This window comes from Protopterus annectens, chromosome 7.part1, assembly GCF_019279795.1.
Source record: "Protopterus annectens isolate FY-2018-M chromosome 7.part1, PAN1.0, whole genome shotgun sequence".
In the NCBI taxonomy this organism is placed as follows: Eukaryota; Metazoa; Chordata; order Ceratodontiformes; family Protopteridae; genus Protopterus; species Protopterus annectens.
The window spans coordinates 385,654,773-385,681,194 of record NC_056740.1 but is presented as its reverse complement, the minus strand read 5'-3'; the positions used below and the strand labels follow the sequence as shown (position 1 = coordinate 385,681,194).

The 26,422-nt window shown below is 45.0% G+C and overlaps 1 protein-coding gene across 14 annotated transcripts in view; it reads left to right on the top strand.

The window, feature by feature from the left end:
- The window catches only part of MYO5A (myosin VA), a 4,204,798-nt gene that overhangs the window by 2,213,718 nt on the left and 1,964,658 nt on the right, over nucleotides 1-26,422 (top strand). The window lies entirely within an intron of this gene.

The following is a 26,422-nucleotide window of genomic DNA, read 5'->3' as shown; positions in this document are numbered from 1 at the left end:
TTGTAAGTATGATCTTTCTCCCACTTCCCTATGGCAGTGTTTGCAAGGCTGGGGGCCATGGCAGCCACCATGGCTATTCCCCACTTTTATCTGTAGAAGCAGCTATTGAAATCAAAATAGTTGTTTTCAAGAAGCAGCTTGAGGAACCAGATGATGGTTTCAGTTACCATAGTTGTGTCTGCCCATTGATCAGCGAGGGATTCAACTACTGCTCTAATGCAGTACTCATGTGGAAGCAATATGTAAAGCCCTTCCACATCTGTGGTGACCAAAAAAGAATCTTTGTTAGCCCTGATGTTCTGTATTTTCTTACGGAAGTCACCTGTGTCTAGAATGAAGGAAGGATTACATTCTGCTAATGGTTTAATTTGAACCTCTAGGTAGATGGATAGAGATTAGATGATACTTCCCCCACTAGCTATGACTGGCCTGTAAGGTGGATCGGTGATACTTTTGTGGGGTTTAGGTATTCCCAAGAAGTTGGGTAGTTTAGGTTCTGAGACTGTTATTAAATCCAGCAGTCGTTAAGTGAAGAGATCTGCATTGCTTATTTCAAATAATTCTAAAGTGATGTTTGCATATGCTGCCTTTACTTAAAAGATGTCTCATTTTTCATAAAAGTCCTGGTTACTCAGCTTGGTTCCATTCTCCTGATGGTAGGAGTGTGTGTCAGTAACCAAAATCCAGCCTCCCTTCTCCCCCTTCATGATTCTGCGGAGGGGGGGGGGTCTGAGCTTAGTTCCTTCAGGGCTGTCTCTTCTGGGGTTTCAGGTTGCAAAAGCGTCTTTTGGGAGGATTTCTGAGGGTCTTTTGGATGTCAGCTTAGCATTTTGTCTCGAAAGCAGATATGGTTGGGTGGGCGCAAAATTTGGTTTTCTCCATTTTTCCTGAGCATTGGTGTCCTGAGGTTGATCCTTGTTGTAGAAAAAGATTTTTAAGTTCATCTTTCTTGTAATTAACTTGAGGTCGATTAGTGTTTGAACTATATTGCCTCTCTGATACTGAACAAATGTGAGACCTTTATTTAGGATAGCCTGCTCCAGCTCTGTCAATGAATTTTTGGATTGGTTTCAGATCTTGATCCCAGGTTGTTGCTGGAGATGGTTCTCCAGTTTGGGAGATTGAGGGGTGGGACCCACAGGCTAACACAAAAGATAAGCGAGTGCATATGAGTAAGAAAGACAAACAGGCAGACATTTGGATAAAGTAACAAATGATGGCCACTGAGAGAGAATGAGCTGTAAGTCTCATGACAGAACTATGTAAATGTGTGTGTATCTGTATGAGCCCTCCAGGTAAAATAGGTGTTTGAGTGTCTGCAAGAGCACAGCCAGGCTCTGTGCTAGCTTTGTCTTGGTATGTTGGATAGTTGTGAGTCGTGCATGGTAGAGGTGGTAGTTCATTGTTGTCGTACCCGACCATGAGAACTGGCTCTGCCAGGAGTTGCACTGGGATGTCCACACTCACAGTCAGATCCACTGCTGTTACCTGAATGTGACTGATGTCTACTGGACAAGCTCTCCTCAGGAAGATGCCCAGGACCATGACCCCATAGCCTGCCATGTCTGGTTGTGGACACCTCAACCACTGTTGGAGCAGTGAAAGTTGTGCCACTGTGGGAGCATAATGTCAGATCAGATGATGTGGCTGACCTATGCCCACATGGATGCTGTCCCCTTCCCAGTAGACGTTCCATCACAGACACCACCTGTTCCACCATGTCATTCATCCGATCCATTGAATCAGCAACATGGTGGAGGGAGTCATGCATGTCAGCCTGTGTCACATCTACAACCTTAAGCATTGGAGCATGCCTGCACTTCCATGATGGCCCAAAACATATGTCGAGTAGCACAAGAAGACGCACCTGGATCAAGTGGAGGATGGACATCAGTCCTCTTCCCAGCACCCCTAACAACCCTCCTGAGTGGCATCTCGCCCACACTTTGGCTATGGCCAGAGTCAGCACTCACTGAAGCCACAGTAACCACACTACCCTGATCGTGTCTCACCCTCCACCTGTCCAGTGTCTGAGGGCTCTCTGGGATGGCTTGGCGTAGGCCTACTGGCTGTGTCTGATGGAATTACAGGGGATGGCTGAATGTCAACCTCTGTGTGAGATTCAACCTCTGCACCTCCTCAACTGTGCCTCTGGCCAGCATCTTCGTCAGTCTGCTGATACACTGACAGTGTTAAAACTTCAACTGTCAGGATCACCAGTGATAATAAGCAACAAACACAGGAAATAAATTAATACCTATGCTACTGTAATCCAATATATGCTAACAAACTAACAGTGGAGCAACTATTACAGGTGGTACAGCAATACACATACCAATCCTGACACCCACATCACACATATGGATAAAATAAATATTTCTTTGAACTGCTCATCAGTACTGACATAAAAATGTTTGGCTTACCATGTGCAGATGATTGTAGGGTCCTTATGGAGGATGGTCCTGGAAGAAGTTAAGCAAAAGGTAAGGACACCATCATTACAATTAACAGTAACGGTGGTTAAAACTTTTTCCCTTACTATGGCCATTAATGATACTTTTAACAAGAACTTGGATGACACGTCCACCCCAAGCCCATGTGTAATCAACCAGAATGTGTTGTTAACTGTATCCATCTACAACTACCCCCCCAAAAAGTAAATTATGCTAAACAGAACTTAAATATTGCTGTCAATGTTGTACTATACAAAAGTATTTAACAATTGAGATAGGTAAGCCTACATGGAAGCTTCTCCTGGGGCATACTTGTCCTCCCTGAAACAGCAGCACCAACATCATTGACATGCTGTTGTGCACTTTCCACTGAGCTCTCTGGATCCCTGACGATGGACAGGAACTCTTCATTTGGTGTCATTGATGGCTGTGTAGCAGTACCCCCCCCCCGTAGCCGTCCGTTCATGGGCCATTGCAGCTGCTCTCCTCCAGGCCAATGAAATCATGTCAGTGGCCCTGTGACCCACCTGATCATATGTCCTGCTCTGGCCACATACTGCATTTACATCAGACATTACCTGCTGCCAAATTTTCATTGTGTCAGACATATCCCCACATCCACTTTCAAGCAGAAAGGTACCTTGTCACCTAAATGCTTCCACAATGACTTCATTCTCTGGGTCACTGAAGGGAAGGGGGGGGTTGTGGGGATTGGGACAGCTGGATGCCATAGTTGTAGGTGATATAAAATACAAAAGAAAGATATTATACATGTGTCACATAAATAAAATTCCTGCTTAGATATAACACGTAAAAGGTAGTATTTCAATATTACCCACAAGAGAAACAAAAAAGTCAATATATTCAAATATAAAAAAAAAATAATTATGCGGTTGCAACATATTGCATTCACACACAAAATAAGGTTGGATCCAAAACAAGGAGAGTAACCAGAGCAAATTTTGGTTGTTGCCAACTCATAAATGGAACTTGGCTCCCCCTCCCCCAAAACAGCAGGGAAAAGGCATATTTTACTAACAAACAGTCAGTGAACTCCTAAAAGTGCTATCAAATAAAATGTCAAATGTGTACACATTTATGACAGAACATTCAGTTTTATGCAATTACCAGTCATTTCTACCTGTGGCCAGAAATCTCTTAGACTTGTCTATGGGCCATCCTAGAAGGCCAAGACCCCTGTGCCATTGACAATATAGGGCATTTACATTTCACTGCAATAACAATAGAAGAGTGTAAAGAGAAAAATAGTAGCATTAGCACTTGTAATGAAAGATTTTTCTTAGTGACATGTGAGCATATCCAGTATATGATTGAAAAAGACAAGCATACAGTATCAAAATCAGTAGTCTTCTGTCAGAGAAATCCCAAAGTAATATCTTCTTCTGTGTTATCCACACAAAGAAGTCTCCTCATCTTCAAGTTCCGTAGCTACACAATTCCCTTTTTATAGTGTAGATTCAGGCTTGTGAGCACAGTGAGGATGCAAATGAGGTGTGAACTCAGAATTGCTGAGTCCCAAATACTTGGATATGTGTAGCAAATGTGTACACATTGCAGGCACTCCCTCATTGTTTGTTGCTAATTGATTCCATCTGTGAATGATTACTGGTAGGACAAAGGAAAACATAACAGCAGTTCAGACTCTTACCTCCACTGCTTGTGTCAGCCAGGTTAGACTTAAAAGTGTGGAAGTAATTGTGTCAAGATTTTAAATGCATGTAAGCAGTGCACATTTCACAGTTTATGTTCAGTAACATTCAACCTTCCCTTCATTTCTTGACAACTGTATATTATTGCCATTTAATATCCTCATATATTTTAAGTCTGTAAGTCTCAAATTACTGGTCAGTTAAGACAAGAATGAGCAACAAATAGAGAAATAAGACGGAGCTGCATTTATACAAGCAATAGTCAAAAATGGTTGTGTGATCACTCAGTGCACTACATCTTTGTACATGTACTAATTAAACTGTCATATGTTTTGTTAATACCATGGATGATGGTGTAGTTGCTTGTATGCACACTGATTTTCATTCTCTGCTGCATAGCTATTCCTTTCTATGGCAAAAAGGAATGACACCCTTGTTGTGTTTTGAAGGTTCTTTGGAATGAGAGTTTAATTCCAGACCTGTGTAAAAATATTCCATGTGTACTAACATATATTTTTGTAGTCTTGTTTATTAAATAGATTTATTTTCTTCCTTTCCTTATAATCCACCCCCCCCTGCTTTTTTTTAGTGCAAGTGTTTGCATGGTGCGTGGCTTTGTGCAAACAGGGAAAGTGGAGAAACACAATAAATGTCATGTTTAGCTTTGCTTATCTCGTTTGTGCAACACTTAGCAATGAACATAACTGGACTAGTGGCCCAGACAGGAAGCAATCTGCAGACAGGACATAGGCATTCTAAATGTCAAAAATGATACATTGTTGGCAGTTTTTGCTTTAAATTGCAAAACACCACTAAGCAGTGTTGAGGGTCAGCAAGCTTACCGAACACTTGTAGCCATCGAACACTTGCAGGTAGGAAGTAGACCTTCATTGTATCAACTGTTTGTTGGGCAACACGCAAACCTGAGAAGCGGAGTTGCGTGGTGGTTAACACACAGAAGTTAATCATGAATAGGGAAATATTCAACTGTTTATTCCTGTGGCAGCAAGTGTAAATGTAGGGCTGTAATACAGATGGTCATGGGTTCTAGTAGAGGAATTGCAACATATTTTTACCTGTTGTGACAGTTTAGTTTATAGTAATGAACAGGAAAATATACATGTGTTATTTGAATATTCCAGTGGGAGCAGGTGTAAGTGTAGGGCTGCCATATACACGGTCCTGGGTTCTAATACAGGAAATTCCAGACATTTTTACTGTTGTTCCATTTCACATTATATTAAATATCACTTACAACAGTTGATACATAATTATAAATAGTGGAGCTGATATGAATTTATATGTACAAGGGATAATACACCCTTACTTTGTTTTGAAGGTTCAGCTGTATGAATGAGAGCAAAATGTTTACTAGGTTTCTGTAAGTGTAATTCTCTATGCTGACTGTGATGGCATTCACGCTTAAGTAAGACACACACAAACAAATGTAAATACAAGGACCTTGTCAAGTCACGCACGTACATGGTTAACACCTCAATCTGTCATCTGTATTTATAAATGATTCATGATTATGTCTGAGAAGCGCTTCTTCTGTGGCAAAGATGGAAAATCACTGTTGTAGAAGAAAATGTTTTGTCCCTTTTGGATAGGTTTGAATCCTACAGTGTAAAAATCAGTTTTAGCAGTGTATAAAGTCAAACAGATGTGTCTTGTCATGAAATTTATGCCCCCATTGCATGTCTGCAAAGTCAAGTCACCTGACAGTTACAGCAGCAGACACCCCTCAAACTAATGTCAAGTGTCGGATTAAACTTCCAGTTTCAAAAACTGCTTTCCTCTCTGTTTGACACTGTTGCTCTCGATTTATCATGCAAATGTGGTTGGCATCATTGCTCAGGTTTGCCCACTATTCGTAAACGTGATAACAGGAATTGGTGGGAAATCATTATTTGCTGTTGCACTGCTTTGGGATTAGACATGTCTGGTGTTAGAGAGGAAGGTGCCTAATTTAGGACGGAGAGGTGGGGGGTTCAGGACACAGAATATTTACTGGCCTTCTAGTAAAGCACCACAGCCAAAGGCTTTTTTGCAGGGGGTCTATTCTGGCACCCAGTGTAAGTCTGAAGTTTGGAATAGACTGGCCAGGGCTTTATCTAGTGTGTCTGGCATCCCACGCAATGGAGAACAGTGTAGAGACCACTTCAGCAACCTAAAAAGGCACAAAAGGGATGCACTCAACCAGTGGTTGGATGAGTTCTGAACTAGCAATATCTGCCAGTTGTGTAATTATTATAATAAAGAGAATTTATGATGGAGTGTTAAATATAGGGAAGACTGGTATGCATAATGCTCTTCTTTTCTTTCCTTTTTTCCTTTCACAGCTAATTCTGAAATAGATGTGAATAGGAAGGCCCATGCTGAGCGTCTAGAGAGACTGAGGAAAGCAAGTGGTATATATGCAGCACAGGAAAAGTATTATTGTAGCTTTAAAATTTAAAGAACAATTTTTTTTCTGCACAGTAGTCGCAAAGTAAGCATGCATATGCTAGCTGTAAAAGCAAGAATGCATGCATCAGTCTGTAGTACATACCAGCTGTAGGAGTAAATTGTAAGAGTTTAGTCAGAGGTTTTGGGTTCAAATAACACAAATAACAAGTATACAGTACTGCAATTCTTTAATAATATTACAGAAATTAAATTATACACAAGTGGCATAAATGCCCTGTTTTTAACTTTAATTTTTATAATTGGACCAAGCATATGTGCAATACTGGCACATTGCAAGGATTACTTTGAGCAGTCTGCAATTATAGTTTGTAGTTGTTAGGAAGTATACTTGCATGTAAAACTTCAGATTAAATAGTTGTATTATTGTCATAAACTCATTGTATGCCACATATATGTTTGGGAGGGTGGCCTAATGGTTAAGGTGTTTGCCTTACAAACACAAGGTGCAGGGTTTGAGTCTCACAAAGGATAATTGGCTAGGTTTAAAATGGCCCACAAGGGCAATTAGCCTAGTACTAATCTATGAACCTGTGATAGTACTAATACATTTTATCTCTGTTTTCTCTCACCCCAACCCTTATCTCTTTTTTTTAATTTTCCATTATGTGTCTTCAATATGTCTCCACATCATCCATATGTAACAAATCACTAAGTATTTCACAGCACAGGGAGATAGTCCACCCCCAGTGGATCACTTTGCCCCCACTCCACCAGCTCTGACACCAACAACCAGCACATCTGAGACCTAACCTGGCTGTACTGCCTCTACTGCCCCTACACTACCTGCACCCTCAGGTAGCACAACCCCAGCAGCTGGTGCTGTAGTACCATTCAGGAGTATTGACAGAGGTGAGGATTTCGTCATCTACCAGGAGATGCCAGGGTTGGTTTGTAGGGTCATGCACAGCACCACTGGTGTACGCCTATACCTCAGGGAGAGGCTGCTGTCCCTCGTGGTCCATAGGAGGGGGGGAGGAGACATCAAGCACTCCAGCAGCCAGCAAATTAAGGGGACAGTGATGATAGTCATGTGGGTGAGGACTAGATTCTCACTATCACTACGTTTGATGGGCATGGGCTTGCATTGTCCCCTCCCTTACCCAGATCATGGTGTCCATCAACCTTTGTGTCCCTCACTGTCCCTGTGCCTTGTTTTTCCTGTTTGCATTTGCTTCCTCGCCTACCCAACTTACCCGACCCAGAAATACTAACATCCCTTATCCAGCATTCTTTTCTTATTGAAGTAAAAAAAAAAAAAAAAAAAAAAAAAAAAATGGCACCTGTCCCGTATGTAGCTCTGGATTTTGCAAGTATCTTCTTGACAGTTGATTTGGTCCAGCTGGCTATACTTCATGATTGCATTGTTGTCACCCCTCTTTATGGAAGTGACAGTCCACATTTATCTAATACTTTGTATATATTTTCATTTTACACTGTTGAAGAAGTGGATAGCTGTGGTTCTTTCATACCTCCCTCCTGCACATTCCTGTATTGCTTTCCCTTTGTTCTTCCCCCTGCTTCCCCTATTTCACTGTTTTCCTAGCTACCCCATTTTAACACCTATAATCTGGTCAAAAACGTAGAGTCACATGCAACACATACGTACCAAAAAAAAAAAAACAATGGAGCCCTTCACTTTTTGGCCTCTGTCTTTGCACAGAATTTGGCATCGCACGCCAATACCAAGCAATGGTGAATGGCTCCTGTGGTGTGGTTACCTCTGTGCAATGCTGTTTAAACATGCTGTGCTACGTCATCACACAGTAGCACACAGTGAATTTCACATAAAGAATAATTATATTGCCTTCTCAATACTTATTTAAAACTATTGCATACACCTGGATTCAAACCTGATATCTGGGCTCAAAAAGAAATGTATCAATGCATTTTCACTTAGCACCACAGAGTCAGCTAAGCAGCAGGTGTGGCTCGTACCCTGACTACTGAGAACTCTCAGAAGTTTAACAATGAGGCTTACGTTTGCACACTACTTAACTAAGTGCAAACATGGAACGTGATAGAAATGTGCATTTCACATGCACAAACACTTTGCCAACCATCCTGTAAACCTGCTGCTCATCAGTGCAGTATGCAAAGTGGACAATAGTATGTATTACTGTTTACTGTCCATTTAGTGTTCATGCCATGAAACTACATGTGCAAACTCAAAGAAAACAAAGGCACTATCTAAGAAAAAGAGACATATTTACAGTGCAGCCATTTGTTACCTCCCCCATGCACTGCAAACTTGATCTCTCAGTACTTGTTCACAAGTATATCAAGTACACTACATAAGTAAATAACCAGTGTCTTTTATAAACCATGCACATCTTTAGAATGACAATGCGCATTCAGATTTTCTAATACTTGTAGTAATGTGGACAACTGTTTGCATATAGTTTGTAAAGCTGTCTGTTAAAGTATACATACACATTGGAAACACAAACACCAAATACATATTGCACACTCATCAGTCTTGTAACATGCTGAACTTCAATGTCTTGAGAGTTGGACATGGCTAGCTATCCTTTTCATGCTGGCTCCCAGCATTTTCACTCCAACATCCTCTGCAGATGTCATCCACTGAAAGTTGTCCTGCAGCTTTGTAAAAGTCAGACTTGTGCCATGGCACTTGCATAAAATACAAATTTCTGTAGTCTGTATACTTAGATAAGTAAGGGTTCTATTCTCATTGCAGTCAACTGGGAGGTGTGTGTGTGTGTGTCTAACTAGTCAGAGGAGTATAAGTGTATATTCTGTAGTTACCACTCCAATCCCATGGATTGGCAATATTTTGACACTTGCACATGCCTGCACATCCATGTCATGCTGGCCTCCCAACACCTTCTCTCTAACATCCATTGCTGATGTCATCCACTGTAAGTTGTCCTGCAGCCTTGTAAAAGTCAGACATGTGCTGTGGAACTTGCATAAAATTCAGAGTTCTCTAATCTGTGTACTTACAGGTTCATAGGCAAGTACTAGGCTGTCTGCCCGAGGGCATCTATAAGCCTAGCCAGAATGTGTTCACTTTCGCCGCCCCCTTAGATTATATCCCTGTGCCACGGTCCAGCAGAGCCACTGCAGTGATCCCCGGGGTAAATTTTCTGTTTCCCATCCACTCTTCAAGGTTTCTCTTGGAAAGTGTTAGTGAGGTGCTCTGCCTAATGTAGATTGGAATCCTGTTCCAAAGCATGGGGAGTCTCTGGGACAAGAATCTATCCCTCCAGCGCGTCCTATTTATCGTTGTGGTGAGGTTTAGATCCCTAGAGCGTGTGGCTCTCTGGGATTTTTTTTTTTTTTTTTTTAGGTGGAGCATGTCCATCAATTCTGGGTTGGACATGGCCTTGTATGTCAGGCAGAGATTAGCTTTGAGTAAGCGGCATGCAACCGAGTACAGCTGGAGTTTCTTCAGTCAGGCTGCATAGGGCATATGTTTGAGGCCAGTAATCCTTTTGGTGAGGTACTTCTGTGGTCTTTCCAGCTGTTGCAGGTGACTTGTAAGGTACATCCCAAATGGGGCATTGTACTCTATGATGGGTCTGATGAGTGATGAGTAGAGGAGCACAATAACCTCTCTTGTTTTAGATGCGAACCCTTTTGTGATTAGGTGGGCCACATAGAAGGATTTTCTAACCACCTTGGCAATATGATTATCAAAGAAGAGATTACTATCTACTTGGGTCCCCAGATTACTTATTACATTTTCTGTATTTAGGGGGCTGCCACGTATATGGTAGTTCACGGGTACTTTGTTTTTTCCCATGGAGATGACTATGCACTTTTTGGCATTTAGCATGAGGCCATGATTTTGACACCAGGTATCTGTCTCAGTGAGACCCTTCTGGAGGATGTCTGTATCAGCTGGATAGTCAATTATGGGCCCCAGTTTGCAGTCGTCTGCGAACTTGGTCAGCCATAGTCCTCCTGTGCTTGCCTGTACCTCTGAACATACCGAACAGGAGGGATCCCAGGACTGAGCCCTGGGGGACGCCACTTATAACTGGTTTAGAGTCGGACCTAGAGCCTGCAACTCTCACCGTGTGGGCTCTATCTGTGAGCCAGTTGGCAGCCCATCTCGTGATATAGGGGTTTATGTTCAGGCTGGTGAGCTTGTCTATAATACCAGAATGGGGAATGGTGTCGAAAGCCTTTGCAAGGTCTAGGTAGGATGTGTGGACCTCCTTTCCCTCATCTAAAGCCTTGGTAATTGTCTCAAAGAAGTCCACCAGGTTTAGGAGGCATGATCTGCCCTTAACAAAGCCAAACTAGGTAGGGTCCAATGTTTGAAGGTTCCCAATGTTTCTGTTAATGAATTCCATGATGATGTGCTCCATAGCCTTGCAGACTAGGCTAGTCAGGCTTATAGGGCGATAGTTCCCGGGGTCCATTGTGGCTCCACCTTTGTGGAGCAGGATAACTGTTGCTGTGTGCCACTCTATGGGTTTGTAGCCTGTAAAGAGGCTGAGTTTGAACAGTGTGTTTAGGTGAGGGGTTAGTTCATTTTGGAACTCGTGTAAGACACAGCCTGGGACACCGTCTGGTCCTATTGAAGTTGCATTTTTGGCTTTGGATAGGGCTGTTTTAACTTGTGTGTCAGTGATTGTCAGGGCACTACATTCTTCTGGTATGTTATGGGCCCTTTAGGGGGTTAGAGGGGGGGTGAAGTTTGCACTAAACCTGTCTGCCAGAATGTTGGCAATATCAGTCAGTGTATTTTGTGCCATTCTGCACTACCTCAGAGCAGATCTCAGAGTTTCCACTTAGGTTCTTGACATAGCTAAAGAACGCTTTGTGGTTATCTTTGGAGTCCTTGGCAATTTTTCTTTTGAAGTTAGCCTTGGATGATTTTATGAGGGATTGTAGTTTCTTGCTGATACTAATCAGGGATGTCTTTCCTTTTTGGGATTTTACTCTTTATTGCACTAGTTTCCTCCTTCTATTGTATAGCTTGTTTATGGCAGAGGTCCACCTGACTGGTTTCCTTTTCTTGGAGGAGTGAGTCTTGGTTTTGCTTGGGATAGCACGATCCATGCATTCTTGCAGGTGCTCAGAGTGCTTTTGTAAGGGATTCAGCAGCTTGGACAGCGGTTGTCCTTTAGCACGGGGGCTGTGAACCTTTGCACCTCGGTCTTAAATAACGTGAAGTTTGCTTTTGAAAAGTTTTTCACGGTGGTTTCCTTGATTGGGCATGGGGGCGGAATGTGGATATCCAGAGTGATTAGTCTATGGTCTGATCTAACCAGCAAGGGTTTGACCTCTGGTGTAGAACACCGGTCACCTATGTTGGTGATGACCAGGTCCAATATGTTGTCACCTCTGGTGGGGGTGTTGACCAGTTGATCCAGGGCGTTCGAGTTTATAAATTCTAGGAAGCGTTGGGCCAAGAGAGTTAGTACTTGAGTAGTTCTCACAGTTAATGTTAGCGTAATTGAAATCACCCAATATTAGGGCATTTGGTAGGACCTATATATTTTCCATTGTCTCCAGAAATGCGGAATGGGGGTCCTGGGTCATGGTGGGTGATCTGTAGCAAGCTACAATTTGAATTGCAGTTTTTCCCATTGTTAGTTGCACATGGATGATCTCTGAGGCATTGTGCTGTGCCACTAACCTGGAGGTGTGGGTATCCTTGATGAATATGGATACACCCCCACCTTTTGTGTTTCGGTCTGGGTTCTGTGGCCGAAAAGTGTGGTATGAGTTATAGCCTGTTAGTGCTGGGGTGCTTTCTGGAGCCTTAAACCAGGTTTCTGTTACTGCACAGTTATCGGTGTTCTCCATACTAAGGAGTGCCTCGAGTGCATGTATTTTGAGGTTTAGACTTCTGGTGTTGAGTAGCATTACCCTCAATTTTTGGTTACTTGTGCTATTTATGGTGGTGAGTTTGTCTTTTGAGCCTTGTCTAAACAAAGCACTATGGAGGTGGCAAAAGCCTTGGCCAGTATTTGAAAGCCTAAGGGTAACAGGTGCAAGCCATCTCTTGCTAAGCAACGTGGCTTATCGAGCATGTCATCCCAGGTGGACAGATACTGGATCCTCTTTGAATGACACCAGAAACTTAGCCAGTTGTTGAAATTGATCATTTTTCTTTAAACTGTGGCATCATTCTTGGTGAGGGCAGGGTGCTACTCTCAGGGTCAGGGTCATACTGGCCTGGGCTACGTGATCAGAAGGCTCTTCCATGTCCCTTTTCATGTAGTCCAGGGAGATAATTCTCAGGTCATTCACACCAACATGGACAATGACAGAGTCGTATTTGTACCTGTTCTGGAGTGACCTGAGTGCTTGTGTTATGTGGCGGATCCTGACTCCTGACAGGCAGCTAACTGTAACCTTCTCCTTGTCCAGCCTAGTTAGTGAGACATCAGTGTGCCTGACTATAAAGTCTCCTATTACTAGTGTGTTGGGTATGTTATTTTGCCTTAAGGGCTGTGATTGCATGGCACACTGATTATGTGAAATATGTGTTTCATGGTTTGTGATGGGGTGTGGAGATTGCTTGGGTGTCTGCTTTGGAGGTCTCTGTTGCTTTTGCAGATTTTTATTTAGACCCTCTGAGTATGTTTTTGTGTATTTATTTGTTGTATTTGCCGGTGTTTGTTTAGTGGGTCTATGTGAGACTGGTGGTATGTTGCAAGTATTTTCCTTCTCCTCTTGACTGTCAGTTCCAGTCTTGGGTTGAGAGAGCTTTGCCTCCAGTTTGGCTGTATAATTGCATATCTCGCAGATATTAGTGTTTGGTGGTAGGAGGAGAGGGTTGCCTGTGTACATGAGGCAGTTGTAACATTGTCTCAAAATGCCCTGATTCACCAGTTGGACTGGAGAGTACACCTGAAACTGCCCTTTGGACATGCCTGAATAGGTAAAGTGAGCTGTTTTACTGATTAGCTGGTAGGGATGGATAGAGAGCCTTGTTCATCTGGACAGTATAGGGGGTCTAGTGCTAGGATTAATTAGTGCTTGCTATGAGGTTTGAGCAAGTGCTGGGCTGTGAAATGAATGGTTTGAGTGTTTAAGTTGAAAGTTTGTCTACTTCCAAGGGAAAAAATTGAAGAGCAGACTTCGTGGAGCCGGGACTACTTTAACCCTAGCTAACTGGCACTGCCCGCAGTTTTTATATCAGGGAAATGAAAGAGATAGAAATTAGCTCAAAATGGCCAATAAACTACTAACTTCTGGTCTACAGCAAACAATGCGCACAAATTTCAGAAAGAAACAGATCAAATAAGCAGGCACAATAAGCCTTTAACCAGAAATTCCCAGCTCAGAAGGGCAGAATCTAGCCTCTCCTCCCACAAGAGTGCAAACTACAAACCTTCTTAATGTAAAATAACTGGCCTGAAGCCAAAGTGCTTAAACCAGAACTAATGCACTTTTGGAATAACAGACACTGAGCCTTCAATCACCAATTCCCAACTTAGAAGGATGTAAGCTACCTGTCCTGTCACAACAATGCAGTCCACAAACCTTAATGTAAAATAACTGGTCTGAAGCCCAAGTGCTTAAACCAAAAGGCTTAGAATAACAGTTACAATTAATCAGGCTACTACCAAGCAGTAATAACTGCAGCAAAATAATACAATTGAGTACTTTTAAGAAGCAGCACAGGCAAAATGGGAAGAAACCCAAATACAGTAAAAGCAGATAAAGTGCAAATTGTTTTGTGTGTGTGTGTGTGTGTGTGTGTGTGTGTGTGTGTGTGTGTGTGTGTGTGTGTGTGTGTGTGTATATATATATATATATGTATATATATATATATATATATATATGTATATATATATATATATATATATATATATATATATATATATATATATATGGTTCCCCTTCACATGAACGAATTTCTGTAAACTCGAAATTCATAAGCCCGAAACCAGAATGTCGAATTTACAAAAACTCGAAAATGGGAAGGGGAACTAAAAAAAAAAAAAAACCGACACCTTTCTAATGTTTTTGCAGGGGGGCTTTGCCCCCTGCACCCCCACACACCCCTATTTAAATATTCCTACTCCTAGATTGCACTACAGTGGAGGACAGGGAAATCTTCTGGTTTGCGCTATATGCGTAAGCGCAAACAGGAAGATTTCACTGTTCTCCACTATAGTGCCGTCATGGAGCATTTAGATTTAGCTGTGAGGATGCAGGGGGACCTTGCCCCTTGCAAAAAGGTAAGTCAACTCTTTTTTTTTTAAGTCCTAAACTTCCCATTCACAATTTCGAGTGAATGGAAGTTTGAGATTCTGGGCTCGAGCTTATGGGGTTCGAGCTTTCATTCATTCGATCTTGTGAAGGGGAACCATATATATATATATATATATATATATATATATATATATATATAGATATAGATATATATATATAGATATATGGATATATATATATAGATATATGGATATATAGATATAAAAAACAAGCAAACTGATTAGAAAAAATTACACAGTTAACCGGTAAAAAATCTCAGAACTGAGCCGTGTTCCAGCAGTCTTCAATCAGATGAGTTAAGGGCATAAGTGGGTATGCCTATTGAAATGTTCTGTCTGTATTAGGCAGGATGAGCTAATGAGACTAGACTAGGATAGAGCTGGGATAGGGCTGAACAGATGGGAGTGGTAGGAGTGTCTGAAATCACAATATGATCTCACTGTACTCGGTTGAATGAGCAAATGAGATGGGCCCAGGAGGAGTTTTCAAGCACAAATTTACAGGAGGGGCGATCAATTCCAAAGCCACCAAGATTAATACCACAACAAGAACAGGTAAACAAATAGGCAGATAAATGCAGTAATATTTTTAACACAATATTCAATGAAACAATAAAATGAAAAAATAAAATTCAGTAATATCTTACAACACTGCACATTTGTACTTATCTCAACTTGTAATAACGTTGATGTAGGGTGTGCAAAAGCTAACCAAACAGCTCCAGTATGACTTAGGTAGGTAGGGTTCTAATCTCAATGCAGCCAACTTGTGTATGTGTGTGTGTGTGTCTGTGCACGTGCTTGACATTAGAGAGAGCATTTTACACCAGCATGTGGGAAACTGATATTACCATATTCTCCACACCCGACACTGATTGATGTCTTCACCTGTAAAGTGATGTCTGGCACTCTCCAAGTCAGACTTGGGATGTGGTGCTTGTGTTAAATACAGAGTTCTCTAGTCAGTGCACTTAGGTAGGGGTTCTGTTCTCACTGCACTCAACTGGGGTATGTGTGTGTGGGTGTTTGTGTTTGTGCATAGAGACAGCATTTCCACCAGCATGTGGGGCACTATTACCATTTTCCTCTCACCAGACTCTGCTGATGTCATCAGCTGTAGCTGATTTGTGGATGTGCAGTATTTCCATCAGGGCAGATTCAGAGACTTGCTTGTACACCAGGCACAAGTCACCTCATCCTATAAGATACAGAATACAGTGACAGGGCTTTCAGTCTATCCACATATGTCATGGCAGGTTTATAGACCCTGTATTTTCTTGATGAGATTTCTCCAGCTGCTGCAGGTGTCTAGTGAGGTACATGCAAAAGCGAGCATTATACTCAGTGCTCTGATGAGGGTTGAGTACAGTGCTGTTATAACATCCTCAGATCTGGATACAATGGCCTTAGTTATGAGATTCACAACGTAGCCTTTCCATTACCACTGTGAAACTTAGAGGTCAAAGTTCAGATTGCTATCTATGTGTGTTTCCAGGTCTTGCACCACTGTGTTTTACCATATGGGGAGAGTTGTCATTAGTGTAATTAATGGGAAATTCCACTTTGCAGAAGGCAGAAATGATGACACATTTTTGCATTTATTTGTAGACAGTGTGGCTTTGGCACCAATCATTTGTCTGTTAGCCCCTCCTGTAATATGTTAACATCATTGTTGGCCTCGATGATTGCACCCAAACTGCAGTGATTAATAAACATGGTAAGCCGAAGGCTATACACTTTAGCCTGGACTGTCAAGAAATAGATTCCAAACAGTAAAAGGAACAGGCACAGGCACAGATCTTGCTGTATGCCAGTGATAACATCTCTACAGGTAGAGATTGATTCACCAACTTTCACAGTATGTGTTCTGTTGGTGAGCCAATTGGTTAACTATCTAGTGATGTAAGGGTTGATTCCTAGCAGGGAGAGTTTCTCAATGATACCGGAGTGCCGGGATCGTCTCCAACCCCTATGCCAGATCAAGATAAACAGTATGCACTGCCTTACCTTTATCCAGGTCTATCACACAGAGTCAGTGAGCTGTGAGAACATCACAGATCACCTATAGTGTGACTCAGAACACACACCTACCTGACATGGTTAGATACGCACTTCAGCCCACCCTTCAGATGGAGTATGTTCCTGTAGAAGGATGTACATCAGCCTGCGTCTATCTTAGTGGGGGGGGCAGCACCTGATGCATGCATGTATAGACACTTCTTGACTCTCCTCATCTGTGAGGAGAACATGTTCTCATGGACCTTTTCTAAATAGACACTAGTAATATCCCAGATGTGTGCATCAGATGTGTGAGTTGTTAATGCTGCATCCATGTCTGTTACATGTCCTCAGAGGTCAAGGGCATGCATGATGACAACACTATCATTCTGTGGATCTTGACCAAACCATGGCATTTGACACAAATCCACACTGATGTATTCACTCAGCACTGTCAGATATAGCCATAAACACTTTTATCACCAAGTGGGTAGACCACTGGATCACATATGTGGCATCTAAATATGGTGAAATGTGTGAAGTGACCTATATCTCAAGTCTGGTGATAAGGTCTGTGCATCAGGGCTGTGTGCTAGGCCCTGTCCTGCCCATTATTTAAGTCACAGACGTCAAGAATGACAAACACATCCTGTGTCCAAACAGCTTTCTGGAGGGCAATCATTGATTCTAGCTGGGATAGTAGTATAATACAGAAAGTGTCAACACACACCAAAGACTGCTGCTACAACCGTGACAACACATGAGATGAAACAAAAACGTGGGGGATTTGTTACATTATGAAAACAAATGCACAACCCAATGATAATGTAGACATACCACTCTATACGCAGACCAAGTGTTATACATCCTGTTTCCTGGGATAAATGGTATATGGAAAGTTCACCAGCATGTGGCCACAGTGGTGACTACTCCCTTGTATGTAACGCAACTAGTGAGTATGTGCAGGGCATCCACATCAAAGGCCATTATACCTCCATAGTTTACAGCCTTCATCACACTAATAACTGAGTACAGTGCACCCTTCTTCATGTACCTCCCTACACATCTTCCAGTGATGTCTTACTGAAGTGTACCACCTTTGCCACAGTGAGCTCTCTCACATCTTATTTGGCCATACCTAGGTATTCCTTTTGTTGCATAAACATTACTGTCTGATGGTGCGGAATCCCCATCAAGGTGTTATACCAGATGCATGTGTGATACCTGATGTTCTTCATGTTTCACTGTTGCAGTCATTACATTTAGGTTATCTGCTTGCAGTAGCCCTCAGTCAGTCTGATTAACAAAGTCTTGGGTCCTGTGTCAGTTGCTGTCTCTTCTTCCGTGATGTCAGGTTGTCGAGTATAAAACATGCAGCCGACACCATTAAATCAGTCTTTCTTGCTGTACGGTGCCCGAAGCAGAAGCAGTTCGCAAGTGCCAGTCAGCCAACTCCTGAAACTTTTGATCTGAAGTAGGAGAATTCATTTGTCAGCAACCTGTGGGTACGGATCCGATATCGGATCCGAACCGGCATGGTTTATCCAGCTATGGATCCGAGCTCCTAGCTCCTCCCCTCACCCATAATGCCCTGCTCTCTCCCTACATGACCTCAGATCTAGTTTGCCGCGTTCATGGTGACAGCTGGATTTTGAGCTCCTGTCAGCCAAGTGCTATTTTTGGTGTTTTTATAGGGAAATTCTGTCAAAAAATACTTTTTTTGTGTGGATGTTTTAGGTTTTCCCTCTTTTAAGCAAATTTTTTGTTAAATTGGTTAACTTTGTAGTACCCTCCCCTCGCTGGTACGTAGCTTGTGTGCGTGTGGATTCTTTGGGGCCTTCTGTGTGAATGGTTAACTTAACTTAACTTTCTTTTTGTTAAAAAAAAAAAAAAAAAAAAAGTAGTAGATTAGTGAAAATGTCTGAGGCCCCAAAGGCAATCTATTCAAAATGCTCCGAGTGTGGCCATAAGCTATCCCCTGCTGATGGCCACACTCGGTGCGTTCGATGTCTTGGGGTTGAACACCTCACCTCTGGGTGTTCAATCTGTGCAAGGTTCAACCCAGGGCATTGAAGGAGCGGAGGTCGAAGCTGGTCTTGGCGGGACTCTTGCCCCCAGACTCGGCTTCGGCCTCCGCCCCGTTGGTAGTTACCGCTCCTGCGGTTCCTGCCTTACCTGCTCCCCCCCCTCCTCCCGGGATTCAAACTCCCTCTACGGGTTCGGAGGAGAGGGAAGCCAGGAAGAAGGACCGGAGAGAGAAGCACCACAAGCGGCGGGCCGAGACCTCCGTCTCGGCCCCGCCGGCTAAGCGGGCTTCTCCTCCGGCCTCTCTGGCTGCTGGCTCTCCTCCTCCTCGGCTCCGGTCCCCAGCCTTTTCACCGGGGCCTGAGGAGGAGAAGACCCGATCTCCTTCGAGGCTATCGAGGTGGTACTCAAGGCCTACCTCGGTAGCCTCATCCAGGTCTACCTATAGCCTCTCCGACGGTGATCTGGACCGGATGATGTGAAGGTTCATCCAGGCCCAGATGCAGATGGGAGTGCTCCTGCCCCCCCCCGGGGGGGGAGCTCGACCCCATTTTTCAAGCCCATAGCTCCTTCTCCGACCCGCTACCCGGGCTCGGAGCCCTCGGAGCCGGGCAGCTTCGGAGCCGGGGGTGGGTCGGCGCCGATAGTACTGGGTACTTCGGATCCGACCCTGCCCTCGAGTGTGTCGGATCCAAACTCTCGGAGCCTTGGCCCGAGCTTCGGATCCGAGGGACTCAGTGTGCCTTCGGCGCCATCCATGTCGAAGCGCACTGGTCCCTCGGATCCGAGGGGCTCGGTGCCGGCTCCGATCCATTCATCGGATCCGAGGGGGAGCCGACTGTCGGATCATTTGGTCGAGGCTGACTCCCCTTCGGCTTTTGATGTAGTGGAGATGGCTCTGTTGAGAGCATCCGGACCCCCGGCCCTTGCTTCGGCTCCGTCCCGCACTCCATCTGCTCTGGGTCAGGCTTCCGTCACCCCGCCACTGGGACAGCCCGTTTCACTGCCCCAAGCAGTTCCTTTGGAACTAGACACCGCTTGAGAGGGCTCCTCGGACAGCCCCCCCGAAGAAGCACCTCGCAAGCACATGTGTAAGAGGAGGCACATAGACTCCCCCGAGTCTTTAACTGAAGACACGGACTTGGAGGAAGGGGAAGGCTCCCCAAGATCACCCCCCGAGGATGTCTTCTTTGGAGACATCATGGAAATGCTTCGTATAAGAGGTGGGTGGTCTGCCCCAAAGTCTTCCTCGGACGAGTCCGTGTTCTTGGAGGCATTTGAAGCTGGCCCGTCTACCTCTTGGGTGTCCCCTCCTGCCGACCCCCTGGTGGACCTCATTACCACCTGGGCGTGGAAGGAACTGGACACCATGGAGCCAATCCCCAAGAGGCCGGACAGGATTCTTAGCCCCCCTGCTGACCATGCCCACTGGAGCAAGGGACCCCTGGTAGATGCCATGTTGACGGCATCAGCCACTAAGAGGGAACTTGCTCAAGAGAGTCCCTCAGTTCATCCTCCAAGCAAGGAGTCTCGGATGATGGACCGCTTGGGGAAGCGAATGTTTAGTTCAGCGACCTTCTCAGTGAGGGCGCTCAAGAGAGTCCCTCAGTTCATCCTCCGAGCAAGGAGTCTCAGATGATGGACCGCTTGGGGAAGCGAATGTTTAGTTCACCGACCTTCTCAGTGAGGGCGCTCAACTATCTGGCAGATGTCATTAGGATGCAGCGCGATCTTATCAAAGAATACGCTGCATCCCCCCCCAGAGTCCATGTCAGAGGAGGACAAACTTTTGCACTCCACCCGTATGGCCACTCTTCGTTCCGTGACCAATACCTCTATGCGGTTACTTTCCCATGCTACCGAGGGAGCCGCTAGAGCTGCAGGAGTAGGCCTAGTCACGAGACGCCAGGCCTGGCTCTGCCATTGCGATTTCACGGAGCCCTTCAAGGCGTCATTCGCGAACCCCCCCTTTGATGGTTCTGCCCTTTTTGGCAAGATGGTTCGTGACACCTTGGTCCAGAGCGAGAAGGACAGGAAGACGCTGTCTGCCGTCGGAGTCCACTTCTCTGTGCCCCAGAGGTCCTACTCTAGGAACCAAAAGGGCCAGAAGAAGATGTGGTTCTGGAAGTCACAGCAATCCCAACCCGCTCCGGACAACCAGTCCTTCCGTGGCAGAGGAGGACAGGGAGGACGCCGCCCCAGGGGCAGAGGGGCTCCCAGGAATTTTGAGTCCAGAGAACCTTTCTCTGAATGGCCCACGCAGCAACCCTGAGGGGTTGCTCGACTGCTCCACTCTGGAGGCAGTCTGGGGACGTTTTTCAGAGCACCTAGCGGCATGGGAGTCCATAACATCAGACCGCTGGGTCCTCCAGATTATATCCAGAGGATACAAAATCCCATTTCTTCATGTCCCAAAACTAAAATCCCTTCCCGACGTTCCACCCGATCAGAGGGAGGCCACTTCAGCAGAAATTGGCTATCTGCTGAGGAAAAGAGCCATCCAGCCCGTCCCCCCCAGACCAGATCGGATCAGGGTTCTACTCCAGGTTCTTTTTAGTGCCAAAAAAGACGGGGGACCTAAGACCCATTCTGGACCTGTCCCTATTAAACCTGGCAGTTCCCAAGGAGAAGTTCCAGATGGTCACTTTACAATCCATCCTCCCCCTTCTGGGAGAGAATCACTGGATGTGCTCTATAGACCTCAAGGATGCGTACTACCACATACTAATGGACAGACTGTCCAGGAGGTTTCTTCACTTCCGGCTGGGAGCCAGTCACTACCAGTTCAGGGTCCTCCCCTTTGGTCTCACCACAGCCCCCAGGGTGTTCACCAAAGTGTTAGCAGTGGTTGCGGCCCAGCTGAGGCTTCAGGGGGTGCAGGTCTTTCCGTACCTGGATGACTGGCTTCTCACCGCCCCAACAAGGCATCTACTATCCTTGGCAAGAGACTCTTTTCTTCACCTAGCTTCCCGGCTAGGCATCACAGTAAACGTACGAAAGTCCAACCTGGTCCCTACTCAGTTGATAGAATTCATAGGAGCCAGGTTAGACACGAGGAAGTTAAGGGCCTTTCTCTCAACCGACAGAGTTCGGAATCTGTGACTCCAGGTGCGGGCCATCCTCCACTCCAGCTCGGTTCCGGCGGAATTGGTCCTGAGGGCACTAGGGTCTATGGCGGCAGCGATTTCTCTTCTCCCACTCGCCCGCTTGAACATGCAGGTACTTCAGTGGATGCTTCTAGTACAATGGTCATATCTTTCTCTCCCCCTGCATCACCCCATTGCGATCAGCAAGGCTTGCAAGCAGTCTCTCTTCTGGTGGCTCCATTCCACGGATCTCCACTGAGGCCGCCCCTTTTGTGCATCTCCCCCTCTTGCCACAGTGACCACGGACGCCTCCCGCCTCGGGTGGGGGGGGCATTTTGCGGGCCGGACGGTCCAAGGCACTTGGAAAAGACTCAGAGATCTCCCTGCATATCAATGTTCTGGAGATGAGGGCGGTGCTCATGGCGTTGCAAGCACTTCAAGCCTTTCTTCCCCTGGGAACAATTGCGATTCAGTCAGACAACATGTTGGTGGTCTGGTACATCAACAAACAGGGGGGAACCAGGTCTTACCCTTTATGTCGAGAAGCCATGAGAGTGTGGGAATGGGCGATCTCCACCAACCGCTTTCTCATCGCAACGCATATTCCGGGTCGGTCCAACATCCTTGCGGACAAGCTCAGTCGCACCATTCTCTCCCCGTACGAGTGGTCTCTCAATGCTCAAGTAGCGAAACGTATCTTCGCACAGTGGGGGACTCCTTGTTGCGATCTCTTTGCTTCTCCCTTAAACACCAAGTGCGACAGTTTTTTCGCTCTAATCCCACCTCCAGGGGATTCCCCGAGAGACGCTCTGGTGCATGCTTGGCCTCCCGGTCTTCTTTACGCATACCCCCCTCTGCCTCTGATGCTCCAGGTGCTTCAGAAAGCCTCTCGGTTGGGGTGCAGAATGATCCTCATAGCCCCATTCTGGCCTCTACAGATCTGGTTCCTTTACCTAAGGTCTCATTCAGTGAATCCACCTTGGATTCTAGATCCCATTCCGGATCTGATATCACACCCATCGAACCTACCAACTCCGAACCTGGACAACTTGAAGCTCACTGCTTGGCTGCTCCAGTTCCACTCCTAATCAGGACTTCCCGGTATCTCGTCCCCAGTTAAGGCCATTCTGGTAGCGGCTCATAAACCCTCTACCAGGAAAATTTACCGCAGTAAATGGAATCGCTTCTCCATTTGGGCGGAGCGGCAAGGTCTAGATCCCTTCACGGTTCCCCTTCCTTTGGTTCTAGACTTCCTTACTACTCTCTTTAATGATGGCGCCAGTAGTTCCACTGTCAAAGTTCAGCTAGCGGACATTTCCCATTACCATGTTGGTCATGACTCTGGGCCTCTTATGCCTGCCAAGTTATGTAAAGTCTTCCTAAAAGGCACCTTTCTCCTTAGACCCCCTGTCAAGGAGACGGTTCCACCATGGGATCTTTCTTTGGTTCTTCAGGCCTTGACCGCTCTTCCCTTCGAGCCTGCAGCCACAGTAGATCTAAAATTCTTGTCTCTTAAGACTGCATTTTTAGTAGCCATTACTTCAGCTAAGAGAGTTTCTGAACTGCAAGCCCTGTCCATGAAACCGCCTTACTTGGTCTTCCATCCGGACCGGGTGTGCCTCAGGATTAATCCCTCCTTTCTTCCTAAGGTAGCTTCGGAAGCGAACATTAATCAGTCCATCAACCTCCCTGTTTTCTTTCCTAAATATCAGAACAAAGGTGAATACAAGCTGCATTCCTTGGATGTTCACAGTCAGCTTCGTTTTTATCTCAACAGGACAGCTGGTCATAGGCAATCCGACCAATTGTTCATTTCCTTTACCAAATTCAATCTGGGTAAACCAATTTCCAAAGTCTCCTTGTCACGCGGGATTTCCCAGTGTATCCTATTAGCTTACCAAGCTTCTGGGAGTTCCGCACCGGAGGGAGTCCATGCTCATTCGACCCGGTCTGTTTCTACCTCAGCGGCCTTTAAGGCTAGGGTTCCTCTGGATAACATTTGTTCAGCAGCCACTTGGGCTTCATCTCATACCTTTATTTCTCATTACAAGCTGGATATCACGTCTAGAGGTAGAGCATCCTTTGGCTCCGCGGTGCTCCGGAATATCCTTCCATGATGGCCGCCCAAGACTCTGGTAGCTGGGGACTCTGTCCCACAGGTTGCTGACAAATGAATTCTCCTACTTCAGATTTAGAAGTTCTGTACTTACCATAATGTTCCATCTGAGTAGGTGGATTCATTTGTCTGCAACCATCCCGCCCTCCTATCCCCCTGGCCTTGTCAGTTTCCTGCATAGGATGTGTTACCCTTTGGTTAGGGTATTTGGTACAGGGCAAACTCGATCTTAGGTCATGTAGGGAGAGCAGGGCATTATGGGTGAGGGGAGGAGCTAGGAGCTCGGATCCATAGCTGGATAAACCATGCAGGTTCGGATCCGATATCGGATCCATACCCACAGGTTGCAGACAAATGAATCCACCTACTCAGATGGAACGTTATGGTAAGTACATAACTTCTAATTTTCGAGTTTCAGAACTGAAGTCTTCAACTAAAGATAAGTACCCCATTGGGGAAACTTTTTCTTGCTCCTTACCGATGTCAGTAAAAGTTAATAATTGCATTTCTTGTGGAAAGCAAATACCTCACAAAGATTTTCATTCGTACTGTATTCCTTGCCTAGGCTCTGACCACGACGTACCTTGCTATAGGTTTTGTGCCTTATTTAATCAACCCACTATCCGTCATCGGTATATTTTTGCCTCTAAATATTTTGGTTCTCGGTTCAATTATCCAGAAATGTCGTCGATTAGCCATCCGACTACCGGAATTCCGAAAAACGCAAAAATCAAGACAGAGACAGGCCACCTAGGTCCAAAGCTGCTGACGACGCTTCTCCTAAGCCAGTCGCCAGCACTCAGTGTGGTGCTTTTGCAGCCCCTGATACCCGCTACTTCTGATTCGCAGACCTCTACTGAGACCCATTCGGAGTCCGGTATGCAGCGAGATGCCTAAACTGAGGAACCTGTGGATGTCTCTACCTTGGATGGGTCCAGAGCTGCTGTGCAGGCACCGGCTTCTGAGGGTGTATTCAGGCCTACGGACTTGCGTATTAAACCAACACCTCCTTTTTCTTTAAAGCCTAAACCTCGAACCATGCCTAAAAAAAAACAATGCCCAGGCCGCATGCACAGGCCTCTATGCCTAAAAAACAAATTATAAAAATGGCGAAATATCTTATAACTCTAATCAGGGGAAGCCAACCACCCCCTTCTAAGAGACCTAGGACTGAATTTGTTTGAGTCCTCTGACCTGGATTCTGATTTCTCTGATTCTTTTGATGATCAAGATTTACCTATGTCTACTTTTGAGGATTCTGATGCAGAGGACTATATTCCCTCTGCTTCCCCTCCAGAGGATTTTTCTTTTGGTGAAACCTTGCACACTCTTAAGGGAACATTTTCACTGGGAAAGCCAGGATTTTTCTGATTCGAAAAAGAGGCTTAGGGATTTCTTACTCCTGCCTCAGCATAGGCCTTTAGCTATACCTCCTGTACTAGACATTGTTGATTATGCCTTTTCGGAATCTATAGTTTGGTCCCTGATTCTTTGCCTCCTGCTCCCAGAAAACCTGATAGATATTGCAGGGTCCCGGATTCTCACAAGTTCCTTTTTAAAAATCCTATTGCGGATCCAGAGGCTATTTCACAGGGACCCAAGGGCATTAAGGGCTTCTACTGCTAAAAGTCCTACCCCCTCTGATAGAGATTCCAGGGCGCTGGATAGATGGGGTAAGAAGGTTTACACTTCTGCAACTTTGGCCATTAGGGCCTTAAACTGTCAGTTTCATATGTTAAAGTATCAACAACATGTTATTGTATTGCTTAAAAAGAAAATTATGTTGTTTCCTGACTGTGCTGAAAATAAAGAATTACAGGATGTAGTGCATTCTGCTGAACAGGTTGGAAAACATACTTTGCAATGTGGATTTGATTCAGTAGAGGCCTCTTGCAGGGCTGTTGTCACTGGGTCTGTACTCAGAAGGCATACTTGGCTTAAGGAGCAATCTTTGCCTGATCATGTTAAAGCTAAACTGTTGGATGCTCCCTTAAATCAGGACCGCCTGTTTTGCAACAAAGCTGACGAAGTTCTTAAAAAGATGGAAGGTAAAGCTAAATCTATGCAAACTGTTAAAGATTTCTTACAAGTTCAGCCTCCAAGATTTAGTAGGCATTGGCCCTCTAAGAATTGGTCCTTTCCGGCACCTTCCAGGCCTTCTCAATCCAAACCTAGACACAGCAGAAACCCCAGGTTTCATTCCCAGGGTACGCACAAGACTAAGCAGTGGGGGGCTTCTGGATCCAAATCTGGGAGTAGTAAGACTCCCCCGTATGGAAAACTGACTCAATGACTTGCTCTTAAAACTTCCAAGCACTTTTCAACTGAATGCTCCTTTAGGCGGAAAGATTGGTCTGCAGGCAAACAACTGGGCACTCATTACCCAGGACAAATGAATCTT